This window comes from Canis lupus, chromosome 32 (genome assembly GCF_011100685.1).
Source record: "Canis lupus familiaris isolate Mischka breed German Shepherd chromosome 32, alternate assembly UU_Cfam_GSD_1.0, whole genome shotgun sequence".
Lineage (NCBI taxonomy): Eukaryota > Metazoa > Chordata > Mammalia > Carnivora > Canidae > Canis > Canis lupus.
The window spans coordinates 2,398,712-2,414,556 of record NC_049253.1 but is presented as its reverse complement, the minus strand read 5'-3'; the positions used below and the strand labels follow the sequence as shown (position 1 = coordinate 2,414,556).

The 15,845-nt window shown below is 35.7% G+C and overlaps 1 protein-coding gene and 1 long non-coding RNA gene across 22 annotated transcripts in view; one reads left to right on the top strand and one right to left on the bottom strand.

The window, feature by feature from the left end:
- LOC102152366 overlaps positions 1-15,845 on the bottom strand; it is a 146,381-nt gene that overhangs the window by 60,851 nt on the left and 69,685 nt on the right. For 12 of the 19 annotated variants that reach the window (XR_005382594.1, XR_005382595.1, XR_005382580.1 and 9 more), the window contains 2 exons: positions 9,286-9,372; positions 6,681-6,977 (listed from right to left, as the gene is read on the bottom strand). The exons of 2 other annotated variants lie outside the window; for them this stretch is intronic. This is a non-coding gene — a long non-coding RNA (uncharacterized LOC102152366). Of the gene's footprint in view, positions 1-6,680; positions 6,978-9,285; positions 9,373-10,427; positions 10,509-12,945; positions 13,049-15,845 lie in introns of all 19 variants that reach the window. 5 more of the 19 variants (XR_005382590.1, XR_005382592.1, XR_005382587.1 and 2 more) reach the window with 4 other exon arrangements.
- NDST3 (N-deacetylase and N-sulfotransferase 3) overlaps positions 1-15,845 on the top strand; it is a 171,526-nt gene that overhangs the window by 104,569 nt on the left and 51,112 nt on the right. The gene's annotated exons all lie outside the window — the stretch shown is intronic.

The following is a 15,845-nucleotide window of genomic DNA, read 5'->3' as shown; positions in this document are numbered from 1 at the left end:
GCATTTTGTACAAATAGAAAGTTGCATACTATTATGATAAGATGGATTATGGCAAAGGTCATTTATTATCTAACCTTTCATTTTGGTGCCGTTGATGGTCAGTTCATCAAAACATCCTTCTCAACCTGTGATAATTAAGCCCTAATATCCTAATGAATCCGTTGCATTTGATGAGCTCACTCTCACATATATAGATTGGTACTATGTACTCTTCTTGTGAAAATTAAGAAAATAGGCAGCCAAATCATTTTCTGAAGAGTAGAAGTCTCTTAAAAAACTGAGAAGTTACTTTAAGTAATACTTATTAAATATCTAATATGAGATACCCACTACAAAGAACTAGATAGGACTAGAAAGTTTAAGCCATGATACCTTCTGTTAGAAATTTACATTTTACCTTAGAAGGTATGAAATAAACATCTGAAAAAATGGAGAAAAATCAAAAATATATGTAATTAGGTACTGAATTATTCACTATGTGTAGTTTCAAAAGGGAAAAAAACATTATGAACTTCAGCAGTAATGGAGGTCTTAAGGAGAAGGAGGGTTTAAATTAAATATGAAAAGTGAAAAAATTGATAATAATGAAGTCCCTGAATTGTGGGGAAGTGAGGGAGGAGTAAGACAGGAAGAGGAAAGCCAAATAGATGACACTGAGAAAGCTGGGTGACAGAGCCAGTAAGGAGCCAGTTAGGCAGCAGAGGGAAGTCACAAGCACTTGCTTTAAGTAATCCAAGTATCAAATTTCTTAATGATTATAAAAACAGAGTAAATAGCAATCTAACAGGGCTATGATGAAGATCAAGATTACGTATGTGAAGGTACTTGGAAGTAAACATTGAAGAATCCAATGAAGTAGGACTGAAATCCCAGGATAGAGACAGATTAGGAAGGATTTTGCCATTTGCCTCTTTCTCACCAAAATGGCATGCAGATTACTCAGGGTAACCTATGCTGTATAATAAGAATGATTTCTGAAAAATTTATCAGTGAGTCAAACGCAAAAGCATCCTTCTACTCAGCTTTTTCTTATCCTTCATGGAATCCTTAAGTTCATTGCTTTTATCATTTTCCATTTTAAGAACATTTAAAACATTCTCTTATTTCAGTGTCAGTACCCTCAATTTATCTATCAGCCTATCTCCTAATTTAGTCAAAGATTACAGAAGAATATCATTACTCTATGGGATGTTCCACCACAACTAGTAGGAACCATCAAAACTAGATGTATTTTCACAACAAAAGAAAATAAATGAGGTTTGCCTCTTGAGGTACCAGTTAAGTTCTAGGTTTCAGATTCTGATGGATATTCTGAGTAGAAATAATCCTGGATCAAGATCATAAAATGTATCAAGGCTGAAACACAGAATGCTGCTGGGATTTTTTAAGGAAAGAATTCATACGAATTTTGTGAAATCTTAATGAAAAATGGAGGATTTGAATGAGTCTCCATGAGTGTGCATGATTCGATTGAAGGTGAAGAAATTGGGATGGCAACCATGTATAGAAAGAATAGTCCTCAAGTTTAAAATAAACCAGTAGGGGCTTTACTGAAGTAGAAATCTAATACTGGAGGATAATGAGAAATAAAGTCAGATAGTTAAAGATGAATGAATAACTCAGCCACTGTATAGCCTATTTTTTTAAAGACTTTATTTATTTATTCATGATAGGCAGAGAGAGAGAGCAAGAGAGAGAGAGAGAGAGAGAGACAGGCAGAAGGAGAAGCAGGCTCCATGCAGGGAGCCCGATGTGGGACTCGATCCGGGGACTCCAGGACCGCGCCCTGGGCCAAAGGCAGGTGCTAAACCACTGAGCCACCCAGGGATCCACTGTATAGTCTATTTTAATTTCTTACATCGTGTCCTGTAGGTTTAAGTTACATCTAAAAGGTGTTAGTCCCTTTAATCATTGTATTATATATATGACTTATCTATATAACAAGGATGAATCAGAATCTAGATGATTCATGTTAATGTTTGTTATTGTGGTAAAATATTCATCACTTTATAAAATTTACCATTTTAACTATTTTTAAGTGTACAAGTAAGTAGTGCTAAGTACATTCACACTGTTGGGTAACTGATCTAAAGAACTCCTTTCATCTTGCAAAACTGAAACTCTATACCCATTAAACAATAGTTCTCTATTCACTTCTCCTGGAGCTCCTTGGAAGCCATCATTTTACTTTCTGTCTCTATAAATTTGACCTACTCCATATACCCCATATAAGTGGAATCATTCAGTATTTGTCTTTTTTGCGATGGTTCATTGCATTTCATATCATGTCCTCAAGGTTGATTGATGTTGTAGTTATGTGAAAACTTCCTTCCTTTTTAAGGCTAAATAATATTCCATACCACATTTTGTTCATCCATTCATCTGACAGATATTTGGATTGCCTCCACTATTGGCTATTGTGAATAATGTTACTCTAAACAGGGATATACAATTATCTCCTTGGAATCCTCCTTCCAGTTCTTCTGAGTATCCATCCAAAAGTGTAATTGCTGAATCATACAGCAACTCTGTTTTCAATTATTTGAGGAACCCCTGTTTTCCATAACAATTACACCATTTTCCATTCTTACCAACAGTGCACAAAAGCTCCAATTTTCCTACAGCCTCACCAACACTTGTTATTTTCTGGGTTGTCGGTGGTCTTATTTCTTATAGTAGCCATCCTGATGGATGTGAGGTGATTTTAATATTATCAAGAACTATGATTTTATCCTACTTGCAAGCTAACAAGTTAGCCTGCTATAATTTGTGGATACCAAAAGAAAGGGGTTTTATTATTCAGAGCAATTGAAATAGCCAGAATATCAATCAGCACTTATGCTAGTTCTCCAAGCTCCAGCTCTCAGAAGAGAAGGAAAAAGTCCAGATGACGTGCACACAGTGGAATGGATTATCAGAGGAACTCTAAGTTTAGGGAACTCAAATCTCATATACTGAGCAGTAGGCTTATCTGACTTATGCTCTAGAAAGAGACATCATCTCTGTTATGGTACACAGTAAACAAACGTTCCAAGACTAAATTAGGAAGAAAGAGAGAATCTGAATAGACCAGTTACTAGCAATGAAATTGAATCAGTTATCAGCAAACTCCCAAAACACAAAAGTCCAGGACCAGATACCTTCCAGGTAAGTTCTAGCAAACATTTAAAGAAGAGTTAAGACCTATCTTTCTCAAACTATTCCAAAAAATAAAAGAGGAAGGAATGCTTCCAGATTTATTCTATGAGGCCAGTATTAGACCATGATATCAAAACCAGATGTAGACACCATAAAAATAGAAAATTACAGACCCATATCCCTGATGAACATAAATGGAAAAAAAAACTCAACAAAATACTAGCAAACTACTTCCAAAAATACATTAGGAGAATTATTCAGCCTAATCAAGTGGGATTTATTCCAAGGATTCAAGGATGGTTCGGTATCTGCAAATCAATTAGTATGATACACCACATTAACAAAATGAAGGATAAAAATCATATGATCATCTCAATAGATTCAGAGAAAGCGTTTGACAAAATTTAGTATTGAGTCATGATAAAGGCTCTCAACCAAGTTAGTATAGAGAGAATGTACTTTAACATCATAAAGGCCATATATGACAAACTTCAGCTAACATCCTAAGATCAGGAACAAGAAGAGGATGTCCACTGCCACCACTTTTATTCAACATAGTAGTGCAAGTCCCAGTCACAGCAATCAGATAAGAAAAAGAAAACGGGGTGCCTGATGGCTCAGTCAGTTAAGCATCTGCCTTTGGCTCAGGTCATGATCTCAGGGTCCTGGGATCGAGCCCTGCATCAGGTTCAGTGAGCAGTCTGCTTCTTTTTCTCCCTCAACCCCTCTCCCTACACATGCTTAATGTCTCTCTCTCTCTCTCCCTCCCTCTTTTCTTCCCTCCCTCCAATAAATAAATAAAATATTTTTTTAAAAAAAGAAAAATTAATTAAGCAATCTCTTGGACATCAATCTTAGCAATATTTTTATGGATATGATTCCCCAGGCAAGGGAAACAAACGCAAAAATAAACGATTGGAACTACATCAAACTAGAAAGCTTTTTCACAGCAAAGGAAACCATCAACAAAATGATGAATAGGCAAGCTATGAACAGGAGAAGATATTCTCAAATGATATGTCCAATCAAGAGTTAATGTCCAAAATTTATAAGTAATTCATACAACTCAGCACCCCCAAAAATAATTTTATTAAAAAATAGGCAGAGGACCTGCATAGGCTTTTTTCCAAAGAAGACATCCAGATGACCAACAGACACATGAAAAGATGCTTAACATCACTAATCATCAGGGAAATGAAAAGCAAAAGCACAGGGGATAGTGGAAACCACCTGGCATAACATCAGACCCCACAGGTTTGAGGGCCTGGTTCCCAACAAAACTGCCTTTATTTCAGGTATCAGCCACAAGTGGTTGGGGGAACCCCAGGCCACCTGTACTTCTGACCAACTGGCTACAAATTTCAGATGTTTCCACTATCCCCTCGGGTTCAATAATCTGCTAGAATAACCCACAGAACTCAGGAATATACTACAATTATGATTACAGTTTTATTACAACGGATACACATAGTGCAAGGTCTGGGAAATAACACAAAGCTTCTATGCCCGCTCCTGTGAAATCAGGATGCATCACCCATGCTCCTGGCACATCAATGTATTCACCAACCAACGAATTCCACTGAACTTTGGTGTCCAGAGGTTTTAGGTTTTGTTTTTGTTTTTTGTTTTTTGCCAGAGATTTTATTGGCATTTCATTACATTGGTATGACTGACTAAATCACTGGCCATATGACTGAACTCAGTGTCCAGCCCTTCCCTTCTTTTTCCTCCTTTGGAGTTGAGCTGATATCTGCAGCTTAAAACTCCAGCTTCGAATTACGTTGCTGGTCTTTCTGGCTTAGCCTGTCCCTATCCTGAGTTGTCTCATTAGCATAAATTATTAGGACTCACCATAAATAACAAAGAATTTCTATCATTTGGGAAATTGCAAGGGCTTTGAATTTTCCTACTGGGAATCAGGCACAAAGGCCAGTCCAATTCTTTAATATACAACAATCCTCAGTGGATGAATGACCAAAGGTTTTTACCACTTCCCTTGAAAGACAAGTGGTTTTGAAATCTCACTCTGGAATTTAAGATTTAACAGCTATTGTCTTTGGGCCACAGTTGAAAATCATACTAAAATAATGACATTTTCACATACTCTTACTTGTTCATTGGCTAAACCTGCATGGTTTTGTGAAGGCCAGCAGATCTGTTGACTTCTATATTTGTCAGATGAAGGACTCTTGACTGAGTTTGGAAATCCAGAGGCCCAAGCCCCAGCCTGCATAAATGTACCACAGAAGCATTCACTCAAATGTGTGGTACTGCCAATTACCCAGAGTAGCCAAAGGGATGGCTAAGGTACCCCCCTCACTCACAAAACCTCTGTCCTATTTTTAGTTTTGCAGAGGTCTCACATCTCTCTCCCTCTTCTTTTCTAATAAAATCTTCTCAAAAAACCAAGGAAAGGAGAATGCATGTTACACAAAATAATTATTTAAATTATTTTTTATTAAATTATTTTGTTACACATGATACTGAGAAACAAAATGAAACTTTTAAAAAATAGTATTCATCTTCTCTGTGATGGTTTATTTTATAAATTCTGTGGTAGACCACAGTACTGAGACATTTGGTCAAACAGTATTCTAGATGTTTCTGAGATTTATTTTTAGATAACATTTAAATCAGTAGACTTCCATTAAAGCTGATTACCCGTCATGATATGGGTTGGTTTCATCTAATCATTTGAAACCCTGAATAGGGGATCCCTGGGCGGCTCAGTGGTTTGGTGCCTGCCTTCAGCCCAGGGTGTGATCCTGGGGTCCCTGGATCAAGTCCCACATGGGGCTCCCTCCATGGGGTCTGCTTCTCCCTCTGCCTGTGTCTCTGCCTCTCTGTGTCTCTCATGTATAAATAAATAAAATCTTTAAAAAAAAAAACCCTGAACAGGGAAAGACTGATATACCTGCAAGAAGAGGAAATTCTCCACACTGTCTTTAGACTGAAACTGCAACTCTTTCCTGGATAATCAGCCTACCACACACGCGCGCACATGCACGTATACACATATCCTGTTGCTTCTCTTTCTCTGTAAAACCCTTCCTAGATGGGAGACTCCTAACTCTGGGAAACAAACAAGGGGTAGTGGAAGGGGAGGTGGGTGGAGGGGATGGGGTGACTGGGTAATGGGCACTGAGGAGGGCACCTGATGGGATGAACACTGGGTGTTATACTATATGTTGGCAAAATGAACTCCAAAAAAAATACACAGGGCAGTCTGCGTGGCTCAGTGGTTTAGTGCCACCTTCAGCCCAGGGCCCAATTCCGGAGACCCGGAATTGAGTCCCATGTCAGGCTCCCTGCATGGAGCCTGCTTCTCCCTCTACCTGTGTCTCTGCCTCTCTCTCTCTATCTCTCTCCCTCTCTCTCTCTCATGAATAAATAAAATCTTTAATATATATATACAAAAAATAAAACCCCTCTTAATATACTAATATGCTCTTCATACTATATAACAAATATATCAACTGTGCATAATTGATTAGTGTAAGTGTACTTTTATTTTACATTCCAAAGAAATAAAGTATACTTACCTTCTCTAAGCATGTGTATGTCTGTGTTTGTGGTCTACATTCTCCCTAGTGTCTTCTGACCATGAAAGCTGAATGGTTACAAACCATCTTTAGGCCTTTAAATTTTCCATGAAGTGTCTATTCTCTATCAATTACTTGTTTTCTTACATTCTTACTCAATTTGCAAAATGAAGTGAGGCACAAATGCGTAAGATTTTTCTACTTTATTTCAAGGACAGTAGAGATGAATCACAAAATTCTGTGCAAAATATCCTGTTGTTTTCTTATATTTCTTAAGAAATATGCTTAAGAAAAATGCTGTAGAAACATGAAATGGGAAATAGTTGTTTATAACCCCAAAGAACATTAAAATATAATTGAAATATAATACATACATGTGCTAAAGTATATTTTTAAATGCCTGTTGGATTTCAGAGAAATGAGATGCTTTATCATTATTTAATATTCTAGAAAGCATTTTATTTCATGCCATATATATATGCAAACTAAAACATTTTTAATAATCTCTATTCATTTTAATTATTTTATAAACATAAACTTAACAAATTTAGTTTGCCTTAACAGGAAATAAATCAACTGTACCAAACTTAGCATAATATGTAAGATTTGAAATGATGATAAATCCCTATAAATTAAAGCCAGAAAGCACAAGATTAAATCAAAATGGAAAATCTTTTTATATATTTATTTTAAACTATCTATAATTTTATAATGTACATGTTTCTATATGTGCATGCATGTGTATATATGTGCATATAGAGAGATATATTAATTTACAGACAAAAAAATCCTAAAACATTGTCCCTTCTTATAAGTAGTTTTTGCATAATATTCAGAGCTTAAAAGCTATGGATTTAATAGGTTTGAAAAAGAGAAAAACTTAGTGGAACTAATTCTTACATGGTACAATTGTCTATATCACATTTAATCTGAAATTAGAGTCAACAAACCTAATGGTTTTTAAGCATTCATTCATTCACTCTGTACCTATGTACAGCTGATTGGCTTATTATATTAAAGTAGCTTTTAACTTCACTTACTGTTGATTCCAAAACTGTACATTCTAGAAACATCTTCTTAATTTTGTTCAATTTCTTTTTAATTATAATATTTTTAATGTTATCATTGTGTCTATACCTCCCAGTTTATAGTGGCATCAGTCCATTTGTAAATAGAGTAGAATTTTATTTATGGAGATGGACTTCAAGACATAAAAACAGAAACTCAAGAGATAAATACTCAAGAGTGTCTACACACACACACACACACCTGTTTTACCCTCTATTTACAGAATAACAGACATGATAAGTGAGTTCATTTTCCAAATACAGTTGACCCATTTACATGTAATTTAAAAGAATAGAATGGAAGTCTTGCTGGATTTAATAAACCTTTCTCTGCCTTCTAAAGCAGACTGTTCTGCACATGATTTACTTATTTAATTGTGCTCTAATACATTGACATCCAGGGTGTGGAGGCAAGTGCCCTCTACATTAGAGTTCTAGTCAGTGATGCTAATGTTCACAAATCAGCTTTTTGTAGGTTTTTTTTCCTCCGTCTTCAGAGATACAAGATATTAGCTATCACTTGCTTTTCATTCTATGAGAGATACGTCAGCGTAGTAAGTATGAGAGAGTTCAGGCTTTGCATACAGATAGACCTGGGTTTAGATCCTAACTCAGCTGTTTGGCTTGTCTGACTATAAAATGAAAATCATAATATCTACTCTCCACAGGGATTCTTCTTATGAGTGATGAGATCACAAGTTATAGTACCTGCCACACATTGAACATTTAATATATATGTGTCCCTTGCTACCACGCTCTACAACACTCACATTGGAAACCTTGCACCTGTCCTGCTTCTGACCTCTTCCTTCCTATCATCTATGAACTAGGCAACTACATAACCAAAAGGGTTTGAATTACATCTAAACGAGAAGTCAGTGATTATGGTAGAAGTCTTTATTTATTCTAAGTGTACACTATTAGCAGAATAAAGAACATAAGCCTAAGGCCTGACTTATTCTGACCTTTAAGTAGATAATATTTAAGATAATCTTTGAAAGGTAGATAGAATTTAGCCTGAAAGGCACATAGATGGAGATGCATACTTCACAGAGAAAATGGCAATCAGGCCTAAACTAAAGCACAAGCATTTGAGGAATAAGAGGTACTTCAGTTTACTCCTTAGTGAGTATATGTGGCAGAAGCTAAGACTTAAAGAATATAGGCCTATTTTGTTAAGCAGTCTGAGTGCCAAGTTAAGAGTTTAATTTAATGGAAAATGAGTTAGTGTTTTCTAAGCAAAGGGGTGTTGCTTTAGGAGGATTTCTCTGGTGTTAGCATTTGGGATATAATAGAGTCGGGAGAAACAAAAGTGAAATCATTTAGGAATTTATTAGAGTGGTTCAGGCAAAGCATAACAAGACCTAACTCTTACACATTGCTAGTGGGAATGTAACTTGCTGCTATCTCTGAGAAAGGCAGTTTGACAATACGTATCAATATTACAAAGGTACATGTATCAATATACATATATACCAATTACAAAGGCACATATACCCACCAATATTACAAAGAAGAGGAGGAATATGTATACATACTTGCTTTTGTAAACATAGAATATTTCTGGAAGAACACACACACCCACACCAATGGTACTAGTGGTTTCACCATAAAGAAATGAGAGGCTGAAAGACAGAAGTTAGTATATGTCTCACTGTGTACTTTCTTGCACCTTTAGAATCTTATATGATGCAATATTACCTAGCCAAAACAAGTGTTTTTTATTAAGCTTTTAATTTTAATTCCAGTATAGTTAACATACGGTGTTATATCAGTTTTAGATGTACAATGGAGTGATTCAACATTTCTATACATTACTCAGTGCTCATCATGATAATCCCTTCATCACCCATTTTACCCATCCCCCAGCACTTCCCTTCTGGTATACTTAAGACTCTATTACCTTTCTCTCTCTCTCTCTCTCTTTCCTTTGCTCATTTGTTTTGTTTCTTAAATTCCACATATGAGTGAAATTATATGGTATTTGTATTTCTCTGACTTAATTCACTTAACATTATACTCACTAGCTCCATCCATTGGTATATCTATGTAGATATATAGATAGATAGATAGATAGATATTGATTGATATATATTGATAAATATTGATATATATATCACTTCTTTATCCATTCATCTATCAATGGACACTTGGGCTGCTTTCATAAATTGGGTATTGTAAATAATGCTGCATAAACATGTATCCCTTCAAATAAGTATTTTTATATTTGGGGGGTAAATACCCAGTAGCACAATTACTGGCTCCATGCTCAGTGCAGAGTCAGCTTTAAATTCTTTCTCCCTCCCCCTCTGCCCCTTCCCACTTGCTCTCTCTCTCTCTCAAATATCTAAACAAAATCTTAAAAAAAAAAATAAGTAGAAGAGGTATTTAGAAAAGTTTAGAAAACTGCCTTGAGAACTGGAAGGGGCAGGAGAATCCTGTCCTCCTCCCATCTCCGCCTTTATCCATGTATCCTCTCTAATAAGGCAAATTTACTTATTCAGTAGGCACTATTCCCTAAACATTGGTATTAAATGAGATCATTTATAAAAAACCTTTGGAGTTCTTTCAAAATTCTAATGTGTCCAAGGTTTGCTTTACTGTAATAATACTAATACTACTAATAATATCCAAGCAAATATTTTTAGAATTTCCCCATAAGTCACTATGAAACATTTACCTTTAGTAGAAGACTGAATCTACTTCAGATTTCAAAACCTTGTCAAGTCTCCTAGTTAGGTTCAGTTCTGGGTAGTTGCTGCTATGTAAAAATGTTGCCACTTTTGGTAAGGAAACATTTATAAACTCTAGTTCTTTTAAACAAGCTAGTTTACTAGTTCCTAAACAAATTCACTTTTAGAAAATGTAATTCCTCATCACATAACAGATTATAGATTCATTTACCTATAAATGAATAATTTTAAAGGATTTACAGCTTAAAGCAAGAATAACAACAGAGACCAAATGCTAGGTTCCTACTACAAAAAAGTTTTTGACATCGATATCTGGTTTAGTTGCAGTCTTTTGTGGCCTTTTCATCTTCTATTCCTAGAATTAGAAACCTTTATCATAGTATTGTTCTCACTAAAACATTGAAATACTTCTGCCAGCTGCCAGTCCCTTTGGCAAAGGGTGGCCTCTAGCTCTGCTGATTCATAAAGTTTTGGAATCTTTTATAAATTGTTTTTTTTTCCCCTTCTCTTTGGAAATGCTCTTTTTAAGCATTTAGTTTTGTGGTTTGTTTTTTTGTTTGTTTGTTTTGTTTTGTTTTGTTTGTTTCTTTTCTGAGAGAGAGTGCCTGTGCAAGCAGGGGGAGGGACAGGAGAGAGAGAATCTCAAGTAGGCTCCCTGCTGAGCACAAAGCCCCAAACACAGCTCCATCTCACGGCCCTGAGATCATGACTTGAGCCAAAATCACGAGTCAGACACTCAACCAACTGAGCCATCCAATGCCCAGCATGTAAAATGCCCAGCATTTTACATAGGACCTTAGCTGACTCATATCTGAGTCAGTCTCCTTATCCTTTCAAAGTCCTAAAAGAACTACTTTGATTATAGTATCATGTGCCAAGGTTTATTTCTTAAAATATCTTTTTTTTTTTCAATCAAAACAGTAAGGTATAACTTGTACAGGCCCAGTCAAGCTCTACTATTTTTCCTCTCATTGAGGGTATAGATTGACTTTGTTAATCTAGTGACTGTTTATTCTTCAGTATTCTTTATTCTTACTTTTTGAGTCTTTAATCTGTACATAAGTTTCCTATACAAAATTGATACTCCTTAAATCTTTCAATAATTTGCAAATTACTTTATTAAAGGGGTTATCTTAAATAAATAAAAAGTTTAAATGTTCTTGAATATTTAGAAACTTGACAACAATTAGTCACTAGCTTTTAAAGCCTAGTTTTTCTTTATTCACAAGATTAAATATATTTGGTATGTTGATTCCTCCTCAACCCAACAAAAGTAATTTTAGCTTTATGAGCAAATACAATTAATTGAAACCTCCTGATGATGAAGCTGATTTTGTGATTAAACTGAATTCATTCACATATAAGCTCAAATTAGATTTTCATGTGGGTCCATTTTAAGGTTTTTTTCAGTTAAATTAAATACCTTTAAGGAGGTTTAATTTAATTTTCACTATAATTTTCATTATGCTATGGAGGCAGTGCCTTCAAACAAAGAAACAGTGTTTTCTACCAGAAAAAAAAATTTTTTCATTGCAAAATTGAATATTAATTACCTTTGTGCAACACTGCTGCTTAAATCAGGTTTTCTCTTAATTAGTCCATTTTAAATCTATCATAAGCTATAACTGTATTCATTATCCTGTCACTTTTTTAATCTAATAGAACAAAAACAGCTGTTGTCTGGGCTCTAAATAACTCCAATAAGGTCTTTCAGAATGATGTAGAAATAAATCAGAATATAATATCCAAGGTACACAATGCAAAATTAATAAAAAACTAGTGGTCTGAGAGTTGGAGACACTCTTGTGACATGTAAACATTTGTTCAGCAGCTAAAGTAATGACAATGAATTAAACCAATAGAATTACTTCTGGCACTTAACAGAAATCTTACTTGATCATCAATCATTAGCTTATAATAAAAGGGCTGAACTTGCAGTTCTGAATGTATATCCAGAAAAATTAAGTGAGAGACATAAATGTGATAAAGAAAGACAAATGGCCCAAGCTAAATTGCTTTAAATTACATTGACCTCATCAGTGTACCTTTGAAACCTGTCCCTAATTGAGAGCAATTGATTTACCCTTCCAGATTTCCTCTAAAACCTATCAGATCCCACATTCAAAATGTTAAGAGCCCCTTGCCAAATTGTTTTGCAATTGAGCTTTCCTCTGGGTTTTTATATGATGACTAAGCTACAAGTCAGGTAGAAAAACAGTACTCAATGAATCTAAGCCTTAGAAATGAAAGTGACATCTTTTTACTCCCACTGGACACAGTGATAAACTAATGAAAGTAATTTTTAACATAAAACAGTTGTAATAGCACAAAAAATATGAAAGATATTAGGCACCCAAGTGAACTGTGAGCAGGACCACCATGCAAAAATGTCAGATGTCTCACCCATACCCAGGATAAAATAGTCAAGTTTCTCAAAATTAAGGAGGGTCTCTGAGGAAGATATTTCAAAAGAGTTATGCTATGTAGCCAGCACAATCCCACAACCTTCTATCCGTATGAGAGCAGAGAGGTGAATGATTGCCCTGCTGCTCATCTCAGTCCTAGCATGAGGGTCACTGGAACCATCAGAGAGCTTGGTCCGTGTTCCCTGTAAAAGAGGGACATTTAGCTGGTGTCTACCTCATGCCTGGTAAAACTAAAGCATGAGAGTTTGGCTAATTGGTCTGTCAGAAAAGGAAAGGCCATGTCTGGGAAGTATGTACCCTCTTTTCCTTTTTTTTTTTTTTTAAAGATATTATTGTTATTCATGAGAGACACAGAGAGAGGCAGAGACATAGGCAGAGGAGAAAAGCAGGCTCCCTATGGGGAGCCTGATGCGGGACTTGATCCCAGGACCCCAGGATCACGACCTGAGCCGAAAGCAGATGCTCAACCACTGAACCACCCAGGCGCCGCTGTACCCTCTTTTCCAAAGTCAGGTCAAAGGCCCCTAAATCCTAGGTCCAGATGTGGAATTCTTAGTAGGAATGTTGCCCCGGAATCCATTTAAAAGGGATCCTGCTCAAAAGAACTGGGGAGTACACTAACCTTGTAAAGGAAACTGCATTGGTGGGGCCTAGAAGGAGTGTCTCCAAAGATGTCAAATAGCTTTAAATATATGTCATCTCATGACACTCTAAGTCCAGTAATAATTCCCTGCATTATTTTCCTTCCTTCATCTCCATGTCCTAAACACTGTGGGATTGGAAGCCTCAGTAAACAAGATGAAGAATAAAATCACCACTGGAGAAGAATCGATCAGCCTCTTTTCCCAGCTTCTCTTAGAGATTCTCTCCTGCACCAGGTCACAGTTGGGAGAGATAAGATTCAATATTGTAACAAGTTTGGAGTGTTACTTATTTCCTGGAGCAAGGGAATCAAACTACTAAATCAAGACCATGTTGGCAACTTAAAACTATCTGAGAACTTTCTGTCACCCAAGAAATCAAGGAGGCCATGATGCCTCTTCTAGCCTTCATCCAGAGATAAGGAGAAAAACACCTACAACTGAATGATTTTTGAAGGGAGTGTGCAAAAAGTAATAAGGTCACTTTAATGATTATATCCCATGAATCCTAAATGCTTAATGTTTATGAGTTAATGATTTTGAAGAACATAGATACTATATTTAGAGTTTTTATGATGACTTGATGAAGAAGCATGCCATAACGTGAAATATGTCCTTTGCCTTCTATAAATAGAGCAGATAAAGACAACTAGACTCTGATGCTAAAGGAGACAAAATACAGTATTATATTCAATATAACACTTGATAATATCGTACAACATGGCATTAAGAGTATACAATGTCCATTTACAGCAGAACAATCCTACTGCTTCAAAGTCCACCCTGATTTAAAAAAAAAAATTAAATGTGCTCTGAATGCTGATTTCTTTTTCCTACATATGAGGCAAGAACCAAAATGATCTCCAAAATATATTCACATATCTTCTTCAAAATAGACCCAAAGGGCAGCCCTGGTGGCTTAGCAGTTTAGCACTGCCTTCAGCCCAGGGTGTGATCCTGGAGACCCGCAATCGAGTCCCACATCTGGCTCCCTGCATGGAGCCTGCTTCTCCCTCTGCCTGTGTCTCTGCCTCTCTCTCTCTCTCTCTCCCTCTCTCTCTCATTCTCTCTGTCTCTAATAAATAAATAAAATCTTTAAAAAAAATAGACCCAATAATTTTAATAGTTTAAACTTGGGGAGAAGAATTTAAAGACAAATCAAAATGTCATATTTTTCCCAGTGAAATTACTTCCTTCATCTTTTTCAGGTAACACATATTTCTATACTTACTATGTTGTCAGAGACACTGTATTGAGCCCTTCACGTGTATTATCTCATTAAATCCTTACAAGTAATTTGTTTAAACTTGGAGCTATTTAAAAGTACTATTCCACCCCACCTCCTACCCCCACCACAGTCTGATGAAAGACCATTTTCTATTTATTCTCTTTATTTTTCCTCATTCACAGTTGGTCTCTCTTCCCCCTTCCTGCCCCATAGCTCATTATCAATATAAAGCTAAATAGTCAAAACTAATCCAATATCTAAATAATGCTTCCCAAGAAGTGAGAATCTTGCAAAATGAGAAGCAATGACTTGATATGAAGAAGGAAGTATTCCTCAGAGCTCAACCATAAATTGTCATCATTCATGAACTCCGCTAAACTGTTTCCTCTTTCCTGTTTTGTTCCTCTTCATGTTCCTGGTGAATAGGAATAAAGCCCAGAGAATTGGGCTACAATGCTGAATTCAATTCAAGTAACTCATAAGATACCAACTTTTAAAATATACATTGTTTGACTCAGTAATTTCACCCACTTAAAAACTTTCCTAGGAATGAAAAGATACAAACCAAGATATATCAACTATGATGGCTAATCCAGTGCTATTTATAACAATGAAAAGTTACAAATAACCCAAAAGGCCGATAGTAGAAAGTAAATTGCAATGATTAATAAGATACTTATAGCCATTAAAATATTTATATACATGTTTTAGAAACATTTTTAATTATATAGTAAGCTGCTGAAGATCTATTGCTAAGTAACAAACACTATGTACCAAGTTATGCTGTATTTTAATAAGAACATGCAAATTTTACAAATATATGTGTATGTGTGTATACACATACATACATAGAATACCCTCTGGATGGGTGGTGAACTTGCAGCGATTTTGGTTTTTTATTTTATTTTTTTTAATTTTCCAATGTCTTACGCTAAACAGGTAATTTTTAACAGCAAAAAGACAACCCATAATGAGGTAGACTTCAATTCAGCAAACACTTGTTGGTAGTCTATTATGCAATTAAATTAAGTTGGAAAAAGATTTTTTAATGAAACATGCATATAAGTGTAGATACAAAGAAAATTATAACATAGTCCTGCTCTTGGTGAG